Source organism: Alligator mississippiensis, chromosome 7, assembly GCF_030867095.1.
Source record: "Alligator mississippiensis isolate rAllMis1 chromosome 7, rAllMis1, whole genome shotgun sequence".
Taxonomy (NCBI): domain Eukaryota; kingdom Metazoa; phylum Chordata; order Crocodylia; family Alligatoridae; genus Alligator; species Alligator mississippiensis.
This window is the reverse complement of record NC_081830.1, coordinates 13,121,990-13,145,406: the sequence shown is the minus strand read 5'-3', so window position 1 is coordinate 13,145,406 and position 23,417 is coordinate 13,121,990. Positions and strand designations below refer to the sequence as shown.

The following is a 23,417-nucleotide window of genomic DNA, read 5'->3' as shown; positions in this document are numbered from 1 at the left end:
CTCTGGGAGCAAAAGACAAGCAGCAAAGAATTGTGTTAATGCCTGTCTGTCTCCATGTAACAGATGCCTGAAAGGGGAACATGATAGTGGAGTCCATGGTGGGACCCTGTCCAACCCCAACTCCAGTGAGTTTGCAGAAGCTGTTAAATAACAGAGTGAGGTTGGTGAGGAAAGAGTGCCATCTCCTGGTAGTCCAGGACATCTGCTGCTCTGTGAATCATAGATTGCACAATCAGAAGAGACTAATAACAGTCACCTCCTCTGACCTCCTACCTACATAATGCATACCATAGAAGTTTCTCTAGCCATTCCTGATCAGGCCTGTACACCTGGCACAGGTGTGTCTATGCTAAGGGCTGTGCTGGTTTATTTACCATAGAAAATAATCACCTCTGTTTCCATGCCTGGCATGGTTATAGTGACACAAGATCAATATTCAGACCAGGCCTCAGCTGTACGCTATACCTTTATTTATTTATGACAGGCTTATATCCCTGCAAAACATTCCCCTTTTTTTTATTTGGTCAGACCCATTTGCTGAATTCATCCTGAAATCACAACCAGATTTAGTCTTTCCTACCCTCCAGACTCCATCTATTAAAAAATATACTTTTCATCAAACACATTTGGCTCTCTCTCCTCACAAATATTGGTGTGAATTGACCTGCACTAGGTGAGGCTCTGACCCTTATGTCATGCTTGTAGTTACGTTAGCACTTTCTGTCAGGAGCTGTACTGTCATTGTACAGTTGCTGTACTCACATGTTCATCTCCTCCTTCCCATCTCTCAAGAAGTGCTACATGACCCTCCCCACATAGACTATCCACAGGGTCTCTTCCCATTCTCTTTCAAATGCCCTGTTCAGAGTGATGGGGCCATGGTGCACGAGGGTATCAGGCCTCTAGCGTGTAGGAACCTCTGTCCCTGCAAACTCGGTACCTCTGGCTATTGTGGGATGCAAGGAATTCTGCTGTGCTGTGCGCTCATATAAATACTATCTACTACTTCCAAAGCTAGACATGGCTTCTGAATCCATATTTTGTCCCATGAAGTTACATGGCCAGGTTCTCAATCATGCTTGGAAAACTGAAGCTTCTCACGTAAATCACGGAAGTCACTAAAAGGAGTCAAATGGAGGCAATCAGCTTCAGTAGGCTAGGCCCTAGCCTGGAGACCTCGATTCTAGTCCTGACTCAGCCACCGACCTGCTGTGTAGACCTATTCCTATTTCTGCTTTCTCCCTTCCACCCTCTGTACGTCTGCTATGTGCAGACTGAAGGTAGGGGAGGGACCTCATTACGTGTGTGCCCCAAGCAGCGAGGCACCGACCTCAGTGGGGGCCCTTTACGTGCTTGTGTGATAGCAACAATTAACAAATACACAGTACAGAAAAAGGCAGACAAGGTTCCTTGGGTGAATCTGATCTCTTTTATTAGACCAACCCAAATAGTTGGAGAATAGTTATTTAGCAAGCTTTCAGGTTCAAAAACCCTTCGTGGGACTAAGGAAGTTTCAGAAGTTGGTGTGTGCTCTTCCTGGATGGAATGACAAGTAAAGAAGCCAGCAGCTGGGCTGGGCTGCATACAAATATAGATATAAATGGGTCAACAAATTAAAAGTGGCTTCTCCTTTAAAGCAGAAAAACGTGAGAAACTTGCCTTTGCCTTGCGGGATGCCTTGAGGTCCAGCCTACAAGGGTGTGCGCATGCGCGCCCGTTTCCACCTCCCCCCGCCAGTCGGTACATAGGGACATGCGCAGTGCCCAGGCAACCCTGCGCGGTGCTGTGCACGCGCGGCTTGGAAGGGGTTGGTGTCGGGCTCGGAGACGCGCACAACTGGGCCCTGGCCTGGCGGTCACTCCGCATGCGCAGTCGTTTCACTGCGTGCCTTCTCCGCCAAACTGGCGCTGTACTGCGCATGCGAGGTATGGAACGAGGCGGAGGTGGGGAAAGGGGATGAGGCATACGCCCTTTGCTGCTGGCACTGCGCATGTGCAGCCGGTTGCGCCCCGCCGTACTGCAGGACATGCGCACTTCCCCGCCCAATCGGTTGCCGGACATGCGTGACTTTGAGTTAGGGGTGGTACCGTCAACCTCCTGCCGGCTCTGCACTACGCATGCGCAATAGGCTCCAGGACCAGCTGCCACCGCACATGTGCCTCCACATCCCCGGCCACTAGGGCGGTTGCGCATCGGGCTCTGCTCCGCCTCGCCCTAGTGCGTATGCGCATTTAGCGCGGATCCAGCGTGCCAGGGGTTACTGCGCATGCGTCCTTGTCGCGTGGGAGAGTAAGGAACGTGCCACCACTCTCGCCCCTGAGGAGAGGCGCGTTGCGCTGCAGTCCAGCCCTGTGCCAGACTGCGCCTGCTGTGGTGCCATGCAAACCTGCGTGGCCTGGTCCATGGTGGGGTTGTGGGCAACTAAACATGTGCCCCCTGGACAGCCTGGGTGTGTGGGCACCCAGCAAGACTAAAAACAAGCCCTGTCAAAGGGAGATGAGCTCCCCACGAGCCAGCCGCCATGCGTGCCTGGAGAGGAGATGAGCACCGCCAGGTCACTGACTGAAGACTTGCCACTGATCCAAAGTAGCTCAACTAGCATAGTGTTGTTGCAGTATCTGCAGTGCCTGATGGTCATAGCAGTCATCGATTTGGCTCATTGAAAGCAACTCAACTAACCTAGGGTTGTTGCAGCATCTAAGGTGCCCCAATGGTTGTAGTAGTCTTGGGACTGACTTGACTTGATAATCCAGTCACCTTTCAATTTATTCGCAAGGCAAACAGGGCTTTTCAAGTCTCACACCATGGGCCTCTTCTCAGATCGTTTTTGTAGTTCTCCAAATTTTCAACATCCCTTTTGAAATCTAAAGTCCGGAACTGCGTGCAGCTTTCCAGCATTCGTATCGCCAAGGCAGAGACAAAATCACCTTCCTGTTCCTACTCTCGTTGGCCTTAGCTATATGACCAAGGATTGCATCTATTAACCACTCAGTCATTAGCATTTATGGTCAAATTAGTTGCTGTAGCATTACTTTGGCTACCTCAATATTGGTTGCCGTTACGGCTTCTGACTTATATTTATTTGTACAGTAATATATATATATATATATATATATATATATAAAACCATTGTGGATTAGGGTGGTTATCATGCTAGTCAGCTGATTTACTTGTTTTTCACTGCTCTTGTGACTTCAGGCTACATTTTAGGCTGCGGGCCTATCAGTGCTTTTCAATACAGGGCCATAAGACCTGCTGGTTTACTACTTGTGTTGCATCAAAAACTAGACTAGAATTCTACCCACAAAGCGTAGGCCTTGCCTCAGGGTCTCAGCCAAAGTAAAATTGGGTCTGTCTTATCAGGAGTTTGGGCTCAAGGATATTCCTTGAGCCAGAGTTAGCATGCTCTCTAAAGGGGGTACTGCTTGCTCTTTGTACTTGTTCCTTTTATAAAACTAGTCACGATGGATTCCTTACTATCATCCAAACTAGGCTGACATTAACCTCACTGACGTCAGTGGTGTCTTTTTCAGAAGAAGAGCTTCTTCAGAGAGTTGGGCCTGCTGTTTGACCCTGTGGATGATGTGGGCTGGGAAGATGCAAGCACACCATAGTGAATCATTCCAGGCAGGGAGACTGGGGAGAACAATTACTACATGCACATCACAGTGAGTGTAGCAGGCAACTGAAATCTAATAACATGGCTGGATGCATACCCATGCCAACTGATGCCCCCTCTTTGTGGGGCTCAGTCCTGCTAGCTGTGCGAGAGGCACCATGCCTTGCCAGCCTCTACTGAAGTTAGGGGAGGTGCTCCACATGTCCCAGGATGAGGTCCTTTCTTTGAAAGGGAATTTCTGTATTTGGTGTGGGGGAAAGAAGAGTGGAAAAGCACAAGGCAGCACTGCAATGCAGGAAAATGAAAAGAGTTTGCCAGGGTTTGTCACAGAGATATCCAGGTTGAGAGACCCATTGCGTGACTAGGTGATGACTGTGGGTTCAAGGTGCTACATGTGGGATTCCAGAACTCGGCCAGCACCACGGAGGCTGTCGCAGCCACACAGTAAGCAGCAAAGGCCTTGGTGTCAGTACGATAGAGTGGGTGAACTGCTCAGACATAAAGAAGGACCTACCAAAACTGAGTCAATTTAAGCAAACCCTGAAACACATTTTCTGCCTAATTTTGATGGTTTGTCTCCTGAGCTGAATTTCTGTCCCTTGCACAATCTGAGCCACTAGATCAGGCACTAGGGAGGAGACCTAGGTTCTGTTCCCCTCCCTGCCACTTATTTGCTGAGTGACCCTGGACAAAACACATGCCTTTGTCATGTTTAGACTGTAAGCTCTTTGGGGCAGGGACTCTTTAATCATGTGTCTAGACAGCAGAATGGGGCTTCAATGTGGCTGACCCAGATATTCAGAATAGATATACAAGACTCCTTATTACCCCCAGCCTCCTTCTCCTTCCACTTATGCAAGCTTGATTTAAGTTGGAAGCAGTGGGGCTCATCTGTTTCACACTGGTGTGAGTCAGGAATTGCAATGGCAGCATCCACAGATCACTCTGGATTTCAGCGCAGCCCCCACTGTAAAAGTTTAACAGCAACAGAGCAAACTCATTTCCTGCATGTGCATCTGAACAGCTATTCCACACTAATCTACCTCTTGCCTAAACTGTACAATACACATATTTTCATCCCCAGTTCTCCTCTGACTCCTTAGCCGATTCCTCTTGTTTATTAAATGACCTCTCTCTATGCAAAGAAGTTCCTCCTAAGCTTATTTTCAGGTGTAACACCTCTCAAAAGTTATTATTACAGCATGGGAAGCATCTCAGGCCAACATAGCTTTCTGTTTCCCTTAAAACATTTGCTCCTCTCAGACAAGGTAATGAAAATGCTGAATGCTAAAGACACCAAGCCAACAAGAGCAATCTTTATGCTCTGCAACAAGCTTGGTACATGTTCCAGCTCAGAGGCTTCGTTTTATGTCTCTGAATTCTGATGAGATACCAGGCTAGAATTTGTTTTTTGAATTCTTCACTGTCCTTGGTCCCATTCACCTCTGATTTAGCACAGGTGTGAATTCAGCTACTCCATTTGCATCTACAAGCCTATTTTCTGCTACACTGCAATAAGCTGGACTAGTACCCATAAAGTCAAAGGAATTGCTTGGAATTTACCCTAGTGGAGAGGAGAAAGGTTTGCAGGTTTCCTGCAATTAGTACTGTTATGACAAACAGGAGCCCCATAGAAGCAGAAAGGAGTTTCTTATAGAAAGTCTGAACTAAATGGATTTAAGTATTTTATCCCAGGATGCCATTTTCTCAGAACCTCTGAATTTGGGAATCAAATTTGGGGGAGGGGGGGGACCATCCATCATCACTGGCTGCAGTTACTTTGGGTGTAGGCTGATATCTTGGCTTATTCCTCTTTTTCTGAATTGGCTTCCGTGCTGAATCATAGAGGACAGATCTCCTGATGGAAAGAGAATTGAGGTGGCGCTACACACTGCAATAAAAGATATGCTGAGGGTCTGCCCCTTGGAATTTTTTACCATTGATGGTAAATCTATAAGGGATCAGTACTTGGATTCAATTTCAGGAAATGCCCCAAAGTCTGCATGGTTTCCTGAACCTGATCCATACCTCTTTGAATTTCCAAACCCACAGAAGCAAATGAGTTGCAATTTAAATGAGGCCAAATTTTACTCAAGTATCAAATTCTGTGCTGCTTTAATTTAAATTCATAGATTTCATAGACATTAGGGCTGGAAGGGACCTCGGAAGATCATCAAGTCCAGCCCCCTGCCCAAAGGGCAGGAAGTCAGCTGGGGTCATAGGATCCCAGCAAGATAAGCATCCAGTTTCATCTTGAAGGTGTTCAACAAAGGCGCTTGAACCACCTCCGGTAGCAGGCTGTTCCAGACCTTGGGGGCTCGGACACTAAAGAATTTCTTCCTTATGTTCAGCCTGAAACGATCTTGTAGTAGTTTGTGACCATTCGACCTCGTCATCCCTTGGGGGGGCTCTGGTGAACAAACGTTCCCCCAGATACTGGTGGTCACCCCTGATAAACTTGTAGGTGGCCATCAGATCACCCCTGAGCCTGCGCTTTTCCAGGCTAAAGAGCCCCAGGGCTCTCAGCCTGTCATTGTAGGGTCTGCTTCCCTGACCTCTGATCATGCACGTGGCTCTTCTCTGGACTCTCTCAAGCTTCTCCACATCCTTTTTGAATTGTGGAGCCCAAAACTGGACGCAGTACTCCAGCTGCGGCCTCACTGAGGCCGAGTACAGGGGGAGAATGACGTCCTGGGATTTGCTTGAGAAGCATCTATGGATGTAAGCCAGTGTTTTGGTCGCTTTACTAGCCGCCGCATCGCATTGCAGGCTCATGTTCATCTTGTGGTCAATGATGACCCCAAGTCTCTTTCTTCCATAGTGCTAGCCAACATAGCACTGCCGAGCCTATAAGGATGCTGCGGGTTTTTCTTCCCAAGGTGGAGAACCTTGCATTTATCGGCATTGTACACCATCAGATTCTCGTCTGCCCACTTGCTGAGCCTGTCCAGGTCAGCCTGGATCACCCGCCTGTCTTCTGGTGTGGATGCTTTGCCCCAAAGTTTGGTGTCATCGGCAAACTTGGCCAGCCCGCTTCTGACTCCAGTGTCCACATCATTAATGAAGATGTTGAACAGTATGGGTCCAAGGACGGAGCCTTGGGGGACCCCACTGGTCACAGGACACCACGATGAGTGACTTCCATCAATTACTACCCTCTGGGTCTGACCCCGGAGCCAATTTTCCAGCCAGTGGATCGTGGAGGACCCAAGGCAACAATTGGCCAGTTTCTCCAAGAGGCGATCATGGGAAACCAGATCGAAGGCTTTTTTGAAGTCAAGATATATGACATCAATCTCTTCTCCCTTGTCCAGGTGATAGGTCACCTGGTCGTAGAAGGAAATGAGATTGGTCAAGCAAGACCTACCCGCAACAAACCCGTGCTGGCTATCCCTTAAGATGTTGGCATTGGCCAATCCATTAAGGATGGCCTCTTTAATAAACTTTTCTAAGATCTTCCCCGGGATAGAAGTCAGGCTGATGGGCCTATAGGTCCTTGACTTCAGGAAAGCCGAATTTGACAAGCTCAGGAGGCTGGTCAGTGAGGCCCTAAGGGACCGTGACCACAGGGAGAGGGGAGTTCAAGAAGAGTGGTTGCTCCTCAAGGGAGTGATCCTCAATGCACAAACTAAGTTTTTTCCATCTCGGAGGAAAGGCAGCAAGAGGGCACAGCAGCCCCCCTGGCTCTCCAGGGACCTGGCAGACCTCCTGAGGCTAAAAAGAAAGGCCTACAAAGGATGGAGGATGGGAGTCACCTCCAAGGAGAATTATTCTGCACTGGTCCAGTCCTGTAGGGAGCAGACCAGGAAAGCCAAGGCTGCAACTGAACTCCAGCTAGCTTTGAGCATCAAGGACAATAAAAAGTCCTTTTTCAGATACGTGGGGAGCCAGAGGAAAAGCAGGGGCAACGTTGGACCCCTGCTGAACCAGATGGGGCAACTGACGCCCAGGAAAAAGCCAACCTATTAAATAGGTACTTTGCGTCAGTCTTTCATCAGCCCCACGGGACGCCCATGCCCACTACAGGACCAGGAAGTCCGGGTGAGGGTGATCCCCTGCCCTCCATTAATGCTGACTTTCTGAAGGAACATCTTGAGAAGCTGGATACCTTCAAGTCAGCCGGCCCTGACAATCTTCACCCCAGGGTACTCAAGGAGTTGGCGAGCATCATAGCCCAGCCTCTAGCACGGATCTTTGAAAACTCTTGGCGCTCTGGTGTAGTGCCCGAAGACTGGAAGAAGGCCAATGTGGTGCCTATCTTCAAGAAAGGGAGGAAAGTGGATCCGGCTAACTATTCAACAGAAGGATTTAGACAGTCTGAAAAATAGGGAAGTGTAAGTATCAAGATAGAGTTTAAGGGCTTGATTATCCATTGTCTGGCCAAAGCAAAGGGAGTGCATAAAATGCTGCCTTTCTGAGTTGACAGCACTTCCCAGGCAAGAGGCACAAGACTGCAGAAAGAGTGTTAACGAAGCAGCTCATATCCAAGGCATCGTTAATTCAGATTCTTCAGCTGTGCCAATAAGGGGCTAATATAAAACTCTCTCATTATAAAATTCAAATCAAAGACTTCAAAACACCAGATTTTCCTGTGCTGGGATTTTGCAGTGAATCTATCACAACTTTTTCTTGCAAATGAGAGCTCAAGAAGACTTGCAAACAATTATTATGTTCAAGTCTTCTCATACGCATTCCATAGCATTTTAATGCAACTTGTCAGCCTGTATAATTTTTTCAGAGAATTATAAGGATAACAGCTTACCAGCAGGCTGAGATATGTTCGTTTTATTGTACTCCCACTGACTTCCTCTTGGCTGAAGGCTTTCACTGTTCCAGGGAAGGCAGTTCCTGGATTGGTCATCATTTGGAGTTGAAATGTGCAACAGGATTTTGATCATTGATTTGGTTATTTGAGGCCTGTTTTTGGCATGTCCAAGGGCAATTGGAGTTGACTGAAAAAAGGGAGTAAATTAGCATTTAGGATACACCCACCTGGATTTTCATGATGTTCCCATGGCTGTTGAAAAGAAGGAAAAAGTGTGGAAATGGCAGTTTATAAGAGATTTCAGCTCAGAAAGGGTCACTGGTAGAGCTAACACCATGCAAAGCTCAGTATATTTTTGCTTTTCAAGGGTTCCTGCTAGTTGTCCTCAGTCCTGTCTGCAAGCCTTGAATTTTCATCTGCATTCGAGAGAATCCAAAAAAACTCAAAGCAAAATGCAGCCAAAACAGATGGGAGGAAGATAGGAGTATTTTACTCACCTCTGATGATAGTAGAGTCTCTCTTCCTGCCTTTGTTAATACAGTTATTCCATCATTGGGGAATTTGTGTGGGTCCTCATTTAAGAATGAGGTTTGGGAAGGGAATGCAAAGTGTTTGAGTAGTAATAAGCAATTAAATAAAATTCACAGATATATTAGATTGGTAAAACCTGATCTTCCATGAATACACAGCTGATCCTTATACCGAGCACCATGTTCAGAACTCAGCCAAATCTAGCCCTTATATGGGACTGTGATTTAGTGAAGACAGGCTGGCTTTCCTTCCCTTTTCTCTGAACAAAATTTAAGATGTCTCAAGCATTCCTACAGTGTTGCTTTAAGCATTTTTCATTTTTCATCCCAACTCCCTGCTGTATCTCCCCAGATAGCTGTCAGTCAACATGGTGTTATTTTATTATTTGCCTCATCCCTGAGACTGGCACTCCCCACCCCCCAAGTTTTTTTAGATGGCCAATAAATCAGTTACATAACTGACACTTGGGAAACAAGAAACATTTACCAACTTTTGTAAAGCTCAGGTACAGCAAAATACTTCAACATGTGCTCAGCTTTAAGTAAGGAAATGCTTTTACTGATGTCCCACTTCATGGAAGCTATGAGGTAAGCAAGCTGAACAAGTGAGGGCCACTCTTGACTTCAGAGGGACATCTCATCTGTAAAGCTAAGTCCATGCTTAACATGACATCACAAAGGTCATAACTAGCTGGACTAGGATGGATGATTCCTGTCAACAGCAGTCCACAGAGGGGAAATGCTCCTCTTTGAATGATCAGGGATGATAACAAGGGTTAATTCACTAAGTGCCTGATAAATTTCTACTGAAATCAGTGCAAAACTTCTTACTGATTTCACTTGAGTTAAGCTCAAACCCTAAGAAGTAACCATGAGTACTTCTTGTGGTTCCATTTTGCGTTCCCCTGCCAAGGTATTCCAGTGGACCAGTCAGGTCCAGGGAGGTGATACTTCCCCTCTATGTGACATTGGTCAGGCCGCAGTTGGAGTACTGCATCCAGTTCTGGTCGCCACACTTCAAGAGGGATGTGGACTACCGCAAGAGGGTTCAGAAGAGGGCCACTCATATGGTTAGGGCCTGCAGGCAAAGCCCTAGAAGGAGAGATTGAGGGCCCTGGATCTCTTCAGCCTCCATAAAAGAAGTCTGAGAGGTGATCTTGTGGCTGCCTATAAATTCATCGGGGGGGGGGGGGGTGGTGCAGCAAAGAATAGGAGATGCTCTGTTTACCAGGGCACCCCTGGGAGTAACTAGAAACAATGGCCACAAACTGACAAAGAGCAGATTTAAGTTAGACATCAGGAAGACCTTCACGGTGAGGGTTGCCAGAATCTGGAACGGGCTTCCAAGGGAGGTGGTGCTGTCCACTACCTTGGGGGTCTTTAAGAGGAGGCTAGACATCCACCTGGCTGGGGTCATCTGACCCCAGCACTCTTTCCTGCTGAGGGCAGAGGGTCGGGCTTGATGATCTGCTAAGGTCCCTTCCAACCCAAACATCTATGAAGCTATAAGGCCAATTAACTGAGAAAAGCTACATTGCTTTGTATCAGTGAGGGATCTGGCCCCTGTTTCTTACGTGACACTAATTGAGAGCTGAAAGTTCAGATCAGAGAATAAAGTTGACTCTACAAGAAATATCTGTCATGAACTTTGTCTGTGCTTGCAGAATTTCAAGAATTAGTGACTTCTTGCCAAGCCTCTATGGGGTAATCAAAAAACTTAAAAGGGAAAAAAGACAGCAGTATAGAAGTTCTTAGTACCTGGAAGCCATCATAGCCATTACTGTTTTACTTGGTTTCTCCAGCTGAATAAGATACCCTTCAACAAAGCAGATTATATCTTTAGAAAAGCAATGCAACATTATTATACTCTCCAGGACTGCACAAAGTGATAAAGGATTCAGCAGTCAGTCTGCCCAGCAAAGCAAAACAGATTCAGCTCTGCGTGCTGTGTAAAGACAAGCTGTCATGAGGAGGATAAAAAATAACTACCAAAATAGCAAAACCAGGGAGGAAACAATTTGCAATTTAATTAAGTGTCTGAAATATGCTTCATGGCCAAGATCTTCATTAATAACATAAATGCAATTCTTACATCCTTATGCAGTTCCTTTAACTCAGGTATAACTCTCTCCAAAGCTAATAGAGTTTTTGCACCACTGAGGAAGATCAGAACATAGCCAGTAAACAGTCAGTAGAACAATAAATGGCCGGATACACATCAAGACTAAGCAAGGAGGACAAACAAATTGTTTGTAATTTGCTTTGTAAATTCTCAACAGCTACAGCAAGGTTCTGGGCAGCACAAACTTCCCTGGGGCCTGACCTGCCAATAGGCCTCGAGCTAGTTTCTGTCCTTGGTCATTTGCTGGAAGTGCCACAAGAGGTACCCGTAATGCTGGAGTTAAACTTTTATTTGAAATAGGGCTGAGACTGTTTCTCCTTCTCTCCCAGGCCAGAGGAAAAACACTTTGTGCTCTTAAGCTTGCCTAACATCTCTTCCAACGGTGCAGTTGGTCCAATAAAAGAAATGACCAAAAAGATCTTACTTTATGATGATTTCTATGACAAGAACAGCTGTCCAGAAAAGCCTAGATTGACAGCCAATCAATCACTTTGTGTAGATGACAGAGCAGCTGTCAGACAGCAACTGTGTTCAAGTGCTATTGAATCATCAGTTGACGGGTGAAAGGCTCTCACTTCCACTTTCATTTCTCTTGAGCTCTTTCACTTCTAAGTAATACATTTGTGTTTTCGTGAGTATAAGTAAGTAATAAGAAAACTGTTGGTAGTCTCAGAGATTCAGAACTTGATCTCCATTCACTCGACCTGGTACTGGCAACCGGGAACGACCTAATCAGTGACCTAATGATCAACGGGAAGCTGGGTGATAGCGACCACGAGCTGATCACCTTAACCATCCGCCGAAAAGCTGGCAAGTCAGACAGCAATAAAGAAGTCCTCGTCTTCAGGAAAGCTGACTTTGACAAGCTCAGGAGGCTTGTCAAAGGTACCCTAAGGGACCACAACCCCAAGGAGAGAGGAATTCAGGATGATTGGTTGCTTCTCAAGGGAGTGATCCTAGATGCACAAGCTAAGGAGGAAAGGCAGCAAAAGGGCACAGCAGCCCCCTTGGCTCAGCAAGGAACTAGCGGACCTCCTGCGTCTAAAAAGAAAAACCTACAAAGGATGGAGGACAGGATCCACCTCCAAGGAGGAATATTGTGCACTGGGCCAGACCTGCAGGCAGCAAACTAGGAAAGCCAAGGTTGCGATGGAACTCCAACTGGCCACTAGTATCAAAGATAATAAAAAGTCCTTTTTTAGATACGTGGGGAGCCGGAGGAAAAGCAAGGGCAACATTGGACCCCTGCTAAACCAGATGGGACAACTGATGACCGACGCGCAGGAAAAAGCCACCCTACTAAATGGGTACTTTGCATTGGTCTTTCACCAGTTCCATGGGACACCCCTGCCCGTTACAAGACAGGGTGAGGGAGATTCCTTGCCCTCCATCAATGGTGACCTCGTGAAGGAACACCTTGAGAGGCTGGATACCTTCAAGTCAGCTGGCCCTGACAGTTTACACCCCAGGGTACTCAAGGAGTTGGCTAGCATCATAGCTCAGCCGATGGCACGGATCTTCGAGAACTCATGGCACTCTGGTGAAGTGCCTGAAGACTGGAAGAAGTCCAATATGGTGCCTATCTTCAAGAAAGGGAGGAAAGTGGATCTGGCAAACTACAGGTCAATCAGCCTGACCTCTATCCCGGGGAAGGTCTTAGAAAAGATTATAAAAGAGGCCATTCTTAACGGACTGGCCGATGGCAAGATCCTGAGGGATACCCAGCAATGGTTTGTTGCAGGTAGGTCTAGCTTGACTAATCTTATTTCTTTGTACGACCAGGTGACCTATCACCTGGACAAGGGGGAAGAGATTGATGTCATATATCTTGACTTTAGAAAAGCCTTTGATCTGGTATCCCATGATCACCTCTTGGCAAAACTGGCTAACTACAGCCTCGGGTCCACCACGATCCACTGGCTGGGGAATCGGCTCCGTGGTCAGACCCAGAGAGTGGTGTTTGATGGAAGTCAATCATCATGGTACACTGTAACCAGTGGGGTCCCTCATGGCTCTGTCCTTGGACCTATTTTGTTCAACATCTTCATTAACAATGGAGACATTGGTATCAGAAGCAGACTGGTCAAGTTTGCTGATGATACCAAACTCTGGGGTAAAGCATCCTCACCTGAGGACAGGAGGGCGATCCAGGCTCACCTTGACAGGCTCAGGAAATGGGCAGATGAGAACCTGACGGTGTTTAACACCGGAAATTGCAAGGTTCTCCACCTTGGGAGGAAAAACCTGCAGCATGCTTATAGGCTCGGCAGTGCTACACTGGCTAGCACTACAGACGAAAGGGACTTGGGGGTCATGATTGACCACAAGATGAACACGAGCCTGCAATGCGATGCTGCAGCTAGTAAAGCAAGCAAAACGCTGGCTTGCATCCATAGATGCTTCTCAAGCAAATCCCAGGACGTCATTCTCCCCTTGTACTCAGCCTTGGTGAGGCGGCAGCTGGAGTACTGCATCCAATTTTGGGCTCCACAATTCAAAAAGGATGTTTAGAAGCTCAAGAGAGCGCAAAGAAGAGCCACGCGCATGATCAGAGGTCAGGAAAACGGGCCTTATAATGAGAGGCTGAGCACTATGAGACTCTTCAGCCTGGAAAAGCGCAGGCTCAGGGGTGATCTGGTGGCCACCTATAAGTTTATAAGGGGTATACATCAGGATCTGGGGGAACATTTGTTTGCCAGAGCGCCCCAAGGGATGACAAGGTCAAACAGTTATAAACTCCTCCAAGACCATTTCAGGCTGGACACAAGGAAGAACTTCCATACTGTCCAAGCCCCCAAGGGCTGGAGTAGCCTGCCATCGGAGGTGGTTCAAGCACCTACTTTGAAAGCCTTCAAGAGAAATTTGGATGTTTATCTTGCTGGGATCCTATGACCGCAGCTGACTTCCTGCCTCTGGGGCAGGGGGCTGGACTCAATGACCTTCCAAGGTCCCTTCCAGTCCTAATGTCTATGAAATCTATTAAAATAATTCATAAGGATGGTTCAGTTTTTACACCCTTTCATATTATTTCCAGTACAAAAAAAAGTGGGAAATAGGATTTAACTTGAAATATAAATGATTGTATTTTATCAGGGATAAAACCAAAAGGTATATACATCACTAGTTATGATGCTGTTTAAATGTACTGCTGATCATGAAACAGATGAAGAAAAATAAAATGTATCTGAAGGAGATGGAAAGAAAAGGAAGAAACAAAGCTTTTCAAATACCTCAAATGCTACCATAGAGATGTAAGGTGGAAGGCTGTAACCCAAAGTTTGTTAAATCCAGTCTCCCAGGCTCCTTTTGATGATACACCTGTGAAGCATCCAGACTGAGAAAATTAGCAAGTAAACAATCTCAGGTTCTGTTAAACTAGACTAGAAAGCTCAGCAGAGAGCTTTGGGGACAAGCTTCTCATTAGGGACATTGCAAAACTTATTTGCCATTTAGAGTGATATAAGTTGCTTTCAAGCTGGTGGAATCTGTTACAGCCATGCAAGAATCAGAATTGATGCTGAAACTGGGACACATTTTCTCCAAGTGGAGGATTCTTTTGGATCAAGGCCAATGGGATTTAGCAAGCAAACAAAATGATGCTGATTTCAAGGTCAGTGGGAGAGCATGAACATTTCCTGCTTCCAACTGGGACAGGTTGTGACCAGCAGGGCAGCCAAAGTGGGACTTCTGTATGGCTGCTCAAAACTCTTCATTAAAACTGGTTTCCAGTGGAAGACTGGTTTTCTGACAAAATGAAATCTCTTGTAAAAGGGGCTTGCTGCAACCAAGAGAGGGATTTCCTCAAGAAACAGAAAGTAACGTTTTCTTCACCCAAAGTATTTTAATTCAAATGTGTGTCCTAGTGACTTTTGCTCACATTTGCAGGTGTGGGGTTGGCAATTTTTGGATCTTTAACACAATCCCCTGCAGCTTTGCTTCAAGACTCTTATCTTAGGGCATGCTTTTTCAGTTTCAAAGTCCAAGTCAGGCTAGTTTGTCTTTGGGCTTGTAAACAAATGAGAATAGGATGGGTTTCAACACTGATAAGTGCAAGGTGATGCACCTGGGGAAGAAGAACCAGCAGCAGACCTACAGGCTGGGGAACTCCTTTCTCCTCAGTGCAGAGGCAGAAAAGGATCTTGGAGTCATTATTGATGCCAAAATGAACATGGGCTGACAGCGTGGGGATGTGGTCAGGAAGGCCAACCGTACCTTGTCATGCATCCACAGATGCATCATGAGCTGGTCCAAGGAGGTGATCTTCCCCCTCTATGCGGCACTGGTCAGGCCGCAGTTGGAGTACTGCATCCAGTTCTGGGCACCGCACTTCAGGAGGGATGTGGACAGCCCAGAGGATTCAGAGGAGGGCCACTCGCATGATCAGGGGGCAGCAGGACAGGCTCTACGAGGAGAGGCTACGGGACCTGAACCTGTTCAGGCTCCACAAGAGAAGGCTGAGAGGGGATCTAGTGGCCTGTTACAAACTAGTCAGGGGGGAGCAGCAGGCACTGGGGGAGCCCCTGTTCCCCAGAGTACTACCAGGAGTGACTAGAAATAATGGTCACAAGCTGGCAGAGAGTAGATTCAGACTAGATATCAGGAGGCGCTACTTCACTGTCAGGACGGCTAGGATCTGGAACCAATTTCCAAGAGAAGTGGTGCTGACTCCTACCCTGGAGGTCTTTCAGAGGAGGCTAGATGAACACCTTGCTGGGGTCGTTCCTCCTCCCCAGTGCTGTTTCCTGCCATGGCAGGGGGTCGGACTTGATGATCTGTCAAGGTCCCTTCCAACCCTACAAACTATGAAACTGAAACTATTATCTACTTAGATAAGCTTATCTGCTTAGATAAGCCCTGAAACTCCTCTCATACATTTTTCCATTTGGTAAGCTGGCTGACTCCAGGGGAGTGACTTCTGATTTGCTTTGGTATAAATGACAATCAGGTGCAATATCAGACTGGTGTGAGCATAAGAAGAAATAGGCCCTTGGTGACCATGCCACAAGGTGGGATAAGGAGAAGGCCCCTGGGAATGGTTTCTGTGGGATCAATAGCAGGGTCTGTTAATAGGGAAATGGCAGAGCTCATTTTGAGAGGAAAACATCTTTGCTCTAGGGATAAGCAGAAGACCATAAGTCAGTAGGGCTTGCAAATCACGAGTATCAAAATTCACTTACAGCCCCAAACCAGCAACCCATTTAACAGAAAGGAAAATGATCCATAAATTAACAGAAAAATGCCTACTCACTGTACTAGGCTTTTGCTCGTGCAAGATATATGAGAATGCTTCACTTGATCCGATCCTCAAAGATTTAGCTAGACTGTAAGGAAAACTTCAAACATGATTAAATTATAACATTCCTTGGATAAACAAGCCACCCAACAAAGCATCTTTTAGCCTTCATTCTTTTCCCAATTCTGGATTTGAGTGTATATAATCGGCCTTGGCAGACCTGGGAGCTGGCTGTCCAAGTTGTATTTTGTGGAGCAGTGAAGTTGAATAATGTATTTGGAAAGCATGAAAACCATAACAGCACCAGCACATTCTTCTGAGTATGGGCCATCTGGGAGGATTATTCGGAGCATATCATGTAAGAGTCCAACATTTTTCTACTGGTCCTTGATCTTACCAAATTATAACAAGTAGCAAAACTACCTGCTCCTACCCTGGAAAATCTTTGGTTTATTACACAGACTTGAAGACTTCAAATATCTTTCTAGTCCTTATTCTCCAACTCCTAGGAATTGATGGAAGTCAGTGTAGTTTTATGGAAAATGGGTTTTGTTAAGCAAATTTGATTTCATTCTCTGGGGGTTACAAAGTGGGCTGATAACGATAACTGCAGAGATGCAGTATCCATAGGATTTTGTAAGGCATTTGGCTCAGTACTGGCCAATGTCCACATTTAAATTTGGCATCATCAATAAAGTACTACATCAAATGTATTATAATGGGCTAACACCCAGATGTAAGAAACTAGCTGTTGGTGGGGGAATCAGCATCAGTTGCACATTATGGAGTTCTATAGAGTGCAATACAAAGCTGAAAACTATTTACCATTTTAATAAAGTATTAAAATGAAGAAAATATAAAAATTGTTGATTGGAAAAAAAAGTGGAAGAACCCCTGACATGGCTCAGGGCAGCAGGGGATAGCAGGGATTGCCCCCCACCAGGCAGGAACTGGTAAGTCAGGGTTTTCGTTTTGGGTTTGTTTTTTTTTCTTAAAGGGCTGGAGCTGCAGTGGGCGGGGCAGCCATTGGGGGGGGGGCTGAGACAGCGGGGGGGTGTCGGGGGGCTCATGCAGAGCCCCCCCATGTGGTGTGAGGCAGTGGGGGGCAGCAGGGATTGCCTCCCACCCAGCAGCACCTGCTGAGTTAGGGCTTTTTTTTTTTTTCAAAGTGCCAGGAGCTGGGGCGGGCAGGGGATGGCCCTGGGTGATTCAGAGATTCGGCAGCAGCTGAATCTCTGAATCAGATTTGGCCAAATCTATTCAGGACAATGACTCGAATCACCAAATTGAATCACTGTCCCCAAAAATCAGCTGAATCCAAATCTGAAATGAATACTAGTTGCTTTGCACAGGCCTACTAAGAGGTCCTGATGCACCGTTGTGGAAAATGAGGCTAGTATGATTTTGGGATGTAAAAAACAGGAAAGAGAACATCAGCAAGAAAGATGATGTTACCTCTCTATATGGCATTGGTGAGACTGATCCAACAGTATGGTACACAGTTCAGGCGTGCAAATTTTTTAAAGGATGTTGAAAAAAGGAGAGTACAGAAGAGAGCCACAGAAATTATTCCAGGGCTGGAGAGTGTTTTTTATAAGAGATGTTTAGCTTAATTTGCTCAAGAGGACTGAGGTGCAACTCGATTACGTCAGATATACATGCTCAGTGAGAAAATATCAGGTACCAGAGATTCTCTGATTTAGTGGAGAAAGGGCAAATGGGAACCAGTGACTAAAAACTGAAGTCAGACAAATCTGGTGCTACAAATCTACCACTGTACAGTACTTTAAAATTCACCAACCTTAACTGGAATGCACAGCTCTCAGCACTATGCCCTCCACTCGTGCCATATTGTCTGCTCAGGATTTACATACTTTTTCCATTTGTACCTAAAGCACAACTTTCCTACTCTTTGTTGCAAGGAAAATTAAATTTACTCATGTCAAGTTGACTGAACTCCCAGAAGCCTTTTCGAGATGATTCAGAATTGGTAATGATTGTGGCCTGAACCTAACCACAGTAAAATGCTGACTGCACATTTAGTACAGAATACTAGAACTATACCATGATGACCGTTGGAACTAATTAAAATGTTAAAACAGGATAATAACAGGAAACATAACAGGAAAGTATACCAAGTGTGTAAGGATATGCTATTGTTTAACTTAAAATGTTTTAACTGATAGATTCTAATCTGCTTAGCTAGCATTAATGATGATAGTGTTACTAAGGGGTTAAATAGCCTAAGCAAGTGAAATCGGTGTTCGCTGTATGGATTTCTGAGGGAGAGCTCCACATGGATTTCTAAGGAAAGATCAAGTCTTTGGATGGGAGCGGTGCAACCCAGGAAGCTTTCCCAGGGCAGCCAAGTAACTCCTGCATAACAGCTCTAGGCAGACTGCAAAGCGGTGAAGAGTCACGTTTATGTGCTCAGTCTTTGGTAACCATCTGCTTATATTCTAGCAGTCCCAGTAAAGTTGACTACTTGTATTCTGGCAGTCCCAGTTGATGAATTGCTTTGTGCATAGTAGATGTTTTGTAATCAATAAAGCTTCTGACTGTTTGTCGGACGAGTGCCAGTAGTTAATCACAGAGCTCCTTGCCCACAGAGAAGTAGGGCTTGATTGAGTTTCAGCCCAACACTCTTGACAATGCCTCATAATTGCTCTTGTCCACTGCTAGTGATCTCTAAACGCTTTATTTAGTCACAGCACCATCTCTTGGAATAACTGTCTACTGTTATTCAGACTAAGAAGTGTTTGGGGTTAACTTTCCTGGAAGACATTAAAAAAAATTAGGCTATGTGCCTATTGTACAGGCAGTCCTTGGACTTATGACACAACTGGTTCCTGAAAACTGTGTCTTAAGTTGAAACGTTGTAACTTAGAACTAATTTTCTCATAAGAAAGTGTTATAAATTGGGGATTGGTTTCTGAACCAAGGCCCAATACCCTATTTTCACCAAAAATACCCCAGAATTTTGTACTCGATCAATTGTAGATGAGTTATATAGCTGCATTAATGTATTTATATTGTAAATAGCAATCATATTGATTTGGAAGGACTTCTTTGAGGTGAGTTTGCTGGACTTTTTGAAAGGCTCTTGGTTGGACTTTTTGAAGGGTTCTTGGCTAGAGCCTTCTCAGGAGTCTTGGCTGCTTTCTTAAAGAAAGTGTCCAAGGAAGTCTGGACAGATGTTCTCCAGGGAGATGGGCAACGCAGCGAACTTGTTCGCTGGCATGGCATCACATCGGATCAAGTGTTGTAAGTCGAAACTGATGTCATAAAAGTTGAAACGGTGTCAATTTATAAACGCTGTAAGTGCAAAACGTAACTCGAAACGTTGTAAGTCGAGGACTGCCTGTATTCTTAATGCATTAGTGATGAGTGAATCATTCACCCAGCCACATCAATGACTGTCTCATTTTGATCCGTGAAGCACTCTGTGACAGCTACACTGTGTTACTGCAGCTTACAAAGCCCAGGGGATGATAAGTGAGAGCTGGGGAAAAAGAATTCTCAGTTGAGGAGATTCAAGATTTATAGCGCTTTATACAGTGCAAGTCAGAATTGCTTCATGGACTTCCAAATTACAAGTTTCCAGAGGAGATCAATCTCTAAGAAAACTGTCACCAGGGAAGAAGTATGGACTTATAGCAAAAAGAGTGCAGCTGGACTCAGTTGGCCTCAGGATTCATTTCTCTAGCACTGACTGTTGTGTGACCCTAGGCAAGTTACTTTACCTCTGTGAGCCTCTATTTCTCTTGCTATCCTTTTAAATAGACTGCAAATTCTCAAAGGCAGGGACTGTCTCTTAATGCGTGTATGTACCGTGCCAAGCACAATGGTGCCATGATCTTGGTTGCCATCTCTGTATGTTGTTACAAAGTAGTAAGTGGCACTGAGGATTTCCAATATTGTGAAGGCATAAGGAAAGATCCTGAGTTTGTTGAAATGAGGGTGGAGGCACTGCCCACCAGATCTGTTTAATGCCATACTAGCTATTCCCTTTTACTTAGGCCAGTCTTGCTACTCAATGGGCGTGCCTATGTGTGCATCAAGGTGTTCTTTTCTAATGTACATTAAATTGAGTTCCTCCAATGTGAGGTACTAAACAAATGCATGTTAAGCTCCCTTAATGGGCAGTAATGAATGCAAACAGTTTAAGTGACACTTAATGCACAGTAGTCTATTTTACTGCGCATTAGCATAATCACATGGTTTTTTACATGACACATTAATGTGCAGTAAAATAGGCAACTGTGCATTAAAGTTCAGTGTAGTACCTGTGCCCAGTAAGCACAGATACTATTCTCCCAATGCTTTTGTCTGACAAATATCAAGCAAAGATCTTTGACTCAGGTTTTCACTGGTAGTATGCTAATGTTAATCTCTCCTTGGTATGGTATTTAAATAGTGCACTGATGCATAGAAAGTGATTCAGTCCAGAAGATCTATTGTTTAGAGAAACAGAGGAGAAATCTTACTTGCACAGTGCCTTCAGAAAAGTAACAACTGTCATTCTCATTTTACTAGTTGGTCAATTTAAAGGAAAAAGCATGGCGTCTGCATGGTTCTGGAGATCATTAACGAGAAATAGGCTGACAGTTCAAATCTAGTAGAGGCAGGTACACAATGGAAAGTAATTACCAGTGGGCTGTTCTGTGACCTACATGAAATTAGTTTGTTGAATCTTTGCCCAAATTCCTAAAAAAAAAGTTGTTTTATCATAGAAACCACCACCAGAATGAGTGGCCACTGGTAATCCTGTTGGGTAAGAAGACTGAAATTGCCATGGAGACTGAACTCTTCTCCTGCGCCAGGAGATGAACACTCCTTTTATGCTAGTAGGGCAGTGTGAGCTGCTGCCTGTGCTCTACCTGTCCTGAAGAAACAGAGGATTTATTCTGCAGGGTTTATAATCTGCTGCCTTCTTCTAGCACTTGACATTCACATAAAACCAAAAAGGAAACACAGCTATGCAAAGTCCAAACTCTCATGCCATTCTTCATACTTGGGAGAAATCTGAACACTTGGACTGGGCACCACGGTGTAGGGACAGTCTCACCAATGCCATATAGAGAGGTAATATCTTCTTACTGCTATTCTCTTTTCTGTTTTTTACTAGCCTCATTTTTTTACAACAGTACATCGGGACCTCTTAGTGAGTTGATTTCCCCCATATCCATTTCAGAGGCACTGTTGTCCAGGTTACAGTTCTCCCATTTTGTAAGTATGGCTTGCATGCTTTGCACCTTAATCTGTGTTCTTGCATTGGATTTTATCAAAATGCCTTTTGTTAGCAGGCAATCCAGATGACTCCACATGACAGTCCTGTCCATAGGTAAACATTTGAAAGGTTACACCTGTTTCCATCTTCAGGTCCCTTTGTAAATTCTTTTTTGCTGTGATGCCTACAAAAACACTTTCGCAAGGATTACACAGCTGGTGCACTCAGATCACTGTCCATTATGTGATCATTGCTTTCTTGTATTTGTCTTCTGTCTCATTCTGTTGCCTTTTATATGTGGATTACAACTCTTTGGGTAAAAGCTTGGTTTTTGTTCTATGTCTGGACAGTGCCTAGCACAGTAAAGTTCTTGTTCATGACTTAGGGATTCCTAGACACTGCTACAGTACAATTAACAGCACTACCACCAGCCTTGGGAAAGTCTCATGAAAGTTACACATCACCAGGGAAGTTAAGAGTTGCTCAACAAGCTATAGCAAGGAGCAGCATTGTCATAAGGATATCTATGTCCCTAGTTTGCTGACCCAACATTATCATATTCCAATCTGAGCTATGAGAAATGATTTCTATTCAACTGAGTGGCAACAGTTTACACCACGTCTGACCTCCACCTGTTACAGCCAGATACTGCAAGTCAAAAATCTCAGCGGAGGTACAGTGGCTTAACTTGTATTGCTATGGCTGCTACCCATGCAAAATAACACTCAACACCCTCCCAAAACAGACCATTGCATTACACTGCACACATAATTCCCCACACCCCATGCCCTCTATCCACCAGACTGGAGAGAAGCTGGTAGGGAAATCAAACCACATGTGCCTTATGTTAGTCCTGTTACTTAATTCTTGATTGGAGTGCCCTGGGGGCTAAAAATGAGAAGGGCAGTAAAAAAATCTTATGCAGGATCAGAACTTTAAAAAAAAAAAATGGGGAAAAAAAACAAAATAGGTTATTTATTTTTTGCAGCTCCTGCTTCAGCATAAACCCCTGGGGCTTGGCACACTGTTCTCTTGTTCTCTTAAAATCGCTGGCTTTAAACAAGAGTAAATCTGGAAGAACAGGATGGAGGATCAGGCCCTGGATTCTCCAGGCATTCAGGCACAACGTTTTGCATTCTCTGTTCTTGCCCTACAAGTGACAGCACAGCTCACCAAAAAGCCTATAAAAAGGTCTTTCTCCTACAGCCATACTGCAAATTTGCAAGACAGATTTACATAGGAAGGATTATTAAGAAGCAATGACATAGCTAATTGCTGCCCAGATTCTTTGGAAAGTTGTTAATAAACCACTAGCCAAAAACCAAAAACACCCCAAAATAAATCAGCCAGTTAGGGATGACACTAGTTGAAGCTCGGAGAGTCCTGTCATGACTGTGTGCTCCTGAAAGGAACCCAGAGAAAACGGAGGTGAGTTTGGGACTAAGCTGGAAGCTTCTTCTAAGACTGGGTCTCAGCCGGGAGCTAAACAAAGGTCTCCAAGGTTAAATGAGAGGGGATCTGTATCTTGCATCCTCCCTCCTGCCTGGAGGCTTACAGGGAATTCATGCACGGGAGATGAGACGAGTCCTCCCTGTCAGCACTCCTGATGCCAGATTCCCCTGTCCATCTGCAGCCGCTTGGGAAGGATAGAGACGGGTCTGCTCTCACTTCACCGCCCTACCCATCCCGCACAGACTGGAAGGCTCGAGACTCCGTCACTCCCTGCTATAAAACTCACAAGCGAGCTTGCTAAAGTAGCTTGCCACAGACAGAGAGAGCAACGTCCCGGACCCCGTGGTTTGTGCCCGGGGGCTGCTCCCATGCTCTGAGCATGCAGAGGCAGCAGGCTTGGGCAGGGCTCAGGCATGGAGGGAGGACCGAAGAGGGGGAGCAATATGAAGCCGGCGTGGAGCTGAAC

General features: G+C 45.4%; 1 pseudogene; it reads left to right on the top strand.

Annotated features, from left to right (window-relative positions):
* The first annotated feature begins 1,020 nt into the window (after nt 1-1,020).
* Nucleotides 1,021-23,417, top strand: part of LOC102571134 (pyroglutamylated RF-amide peptide receptor-like) — a 40,562-nt pseudogene continuing 18,165 nt past the window's right edge.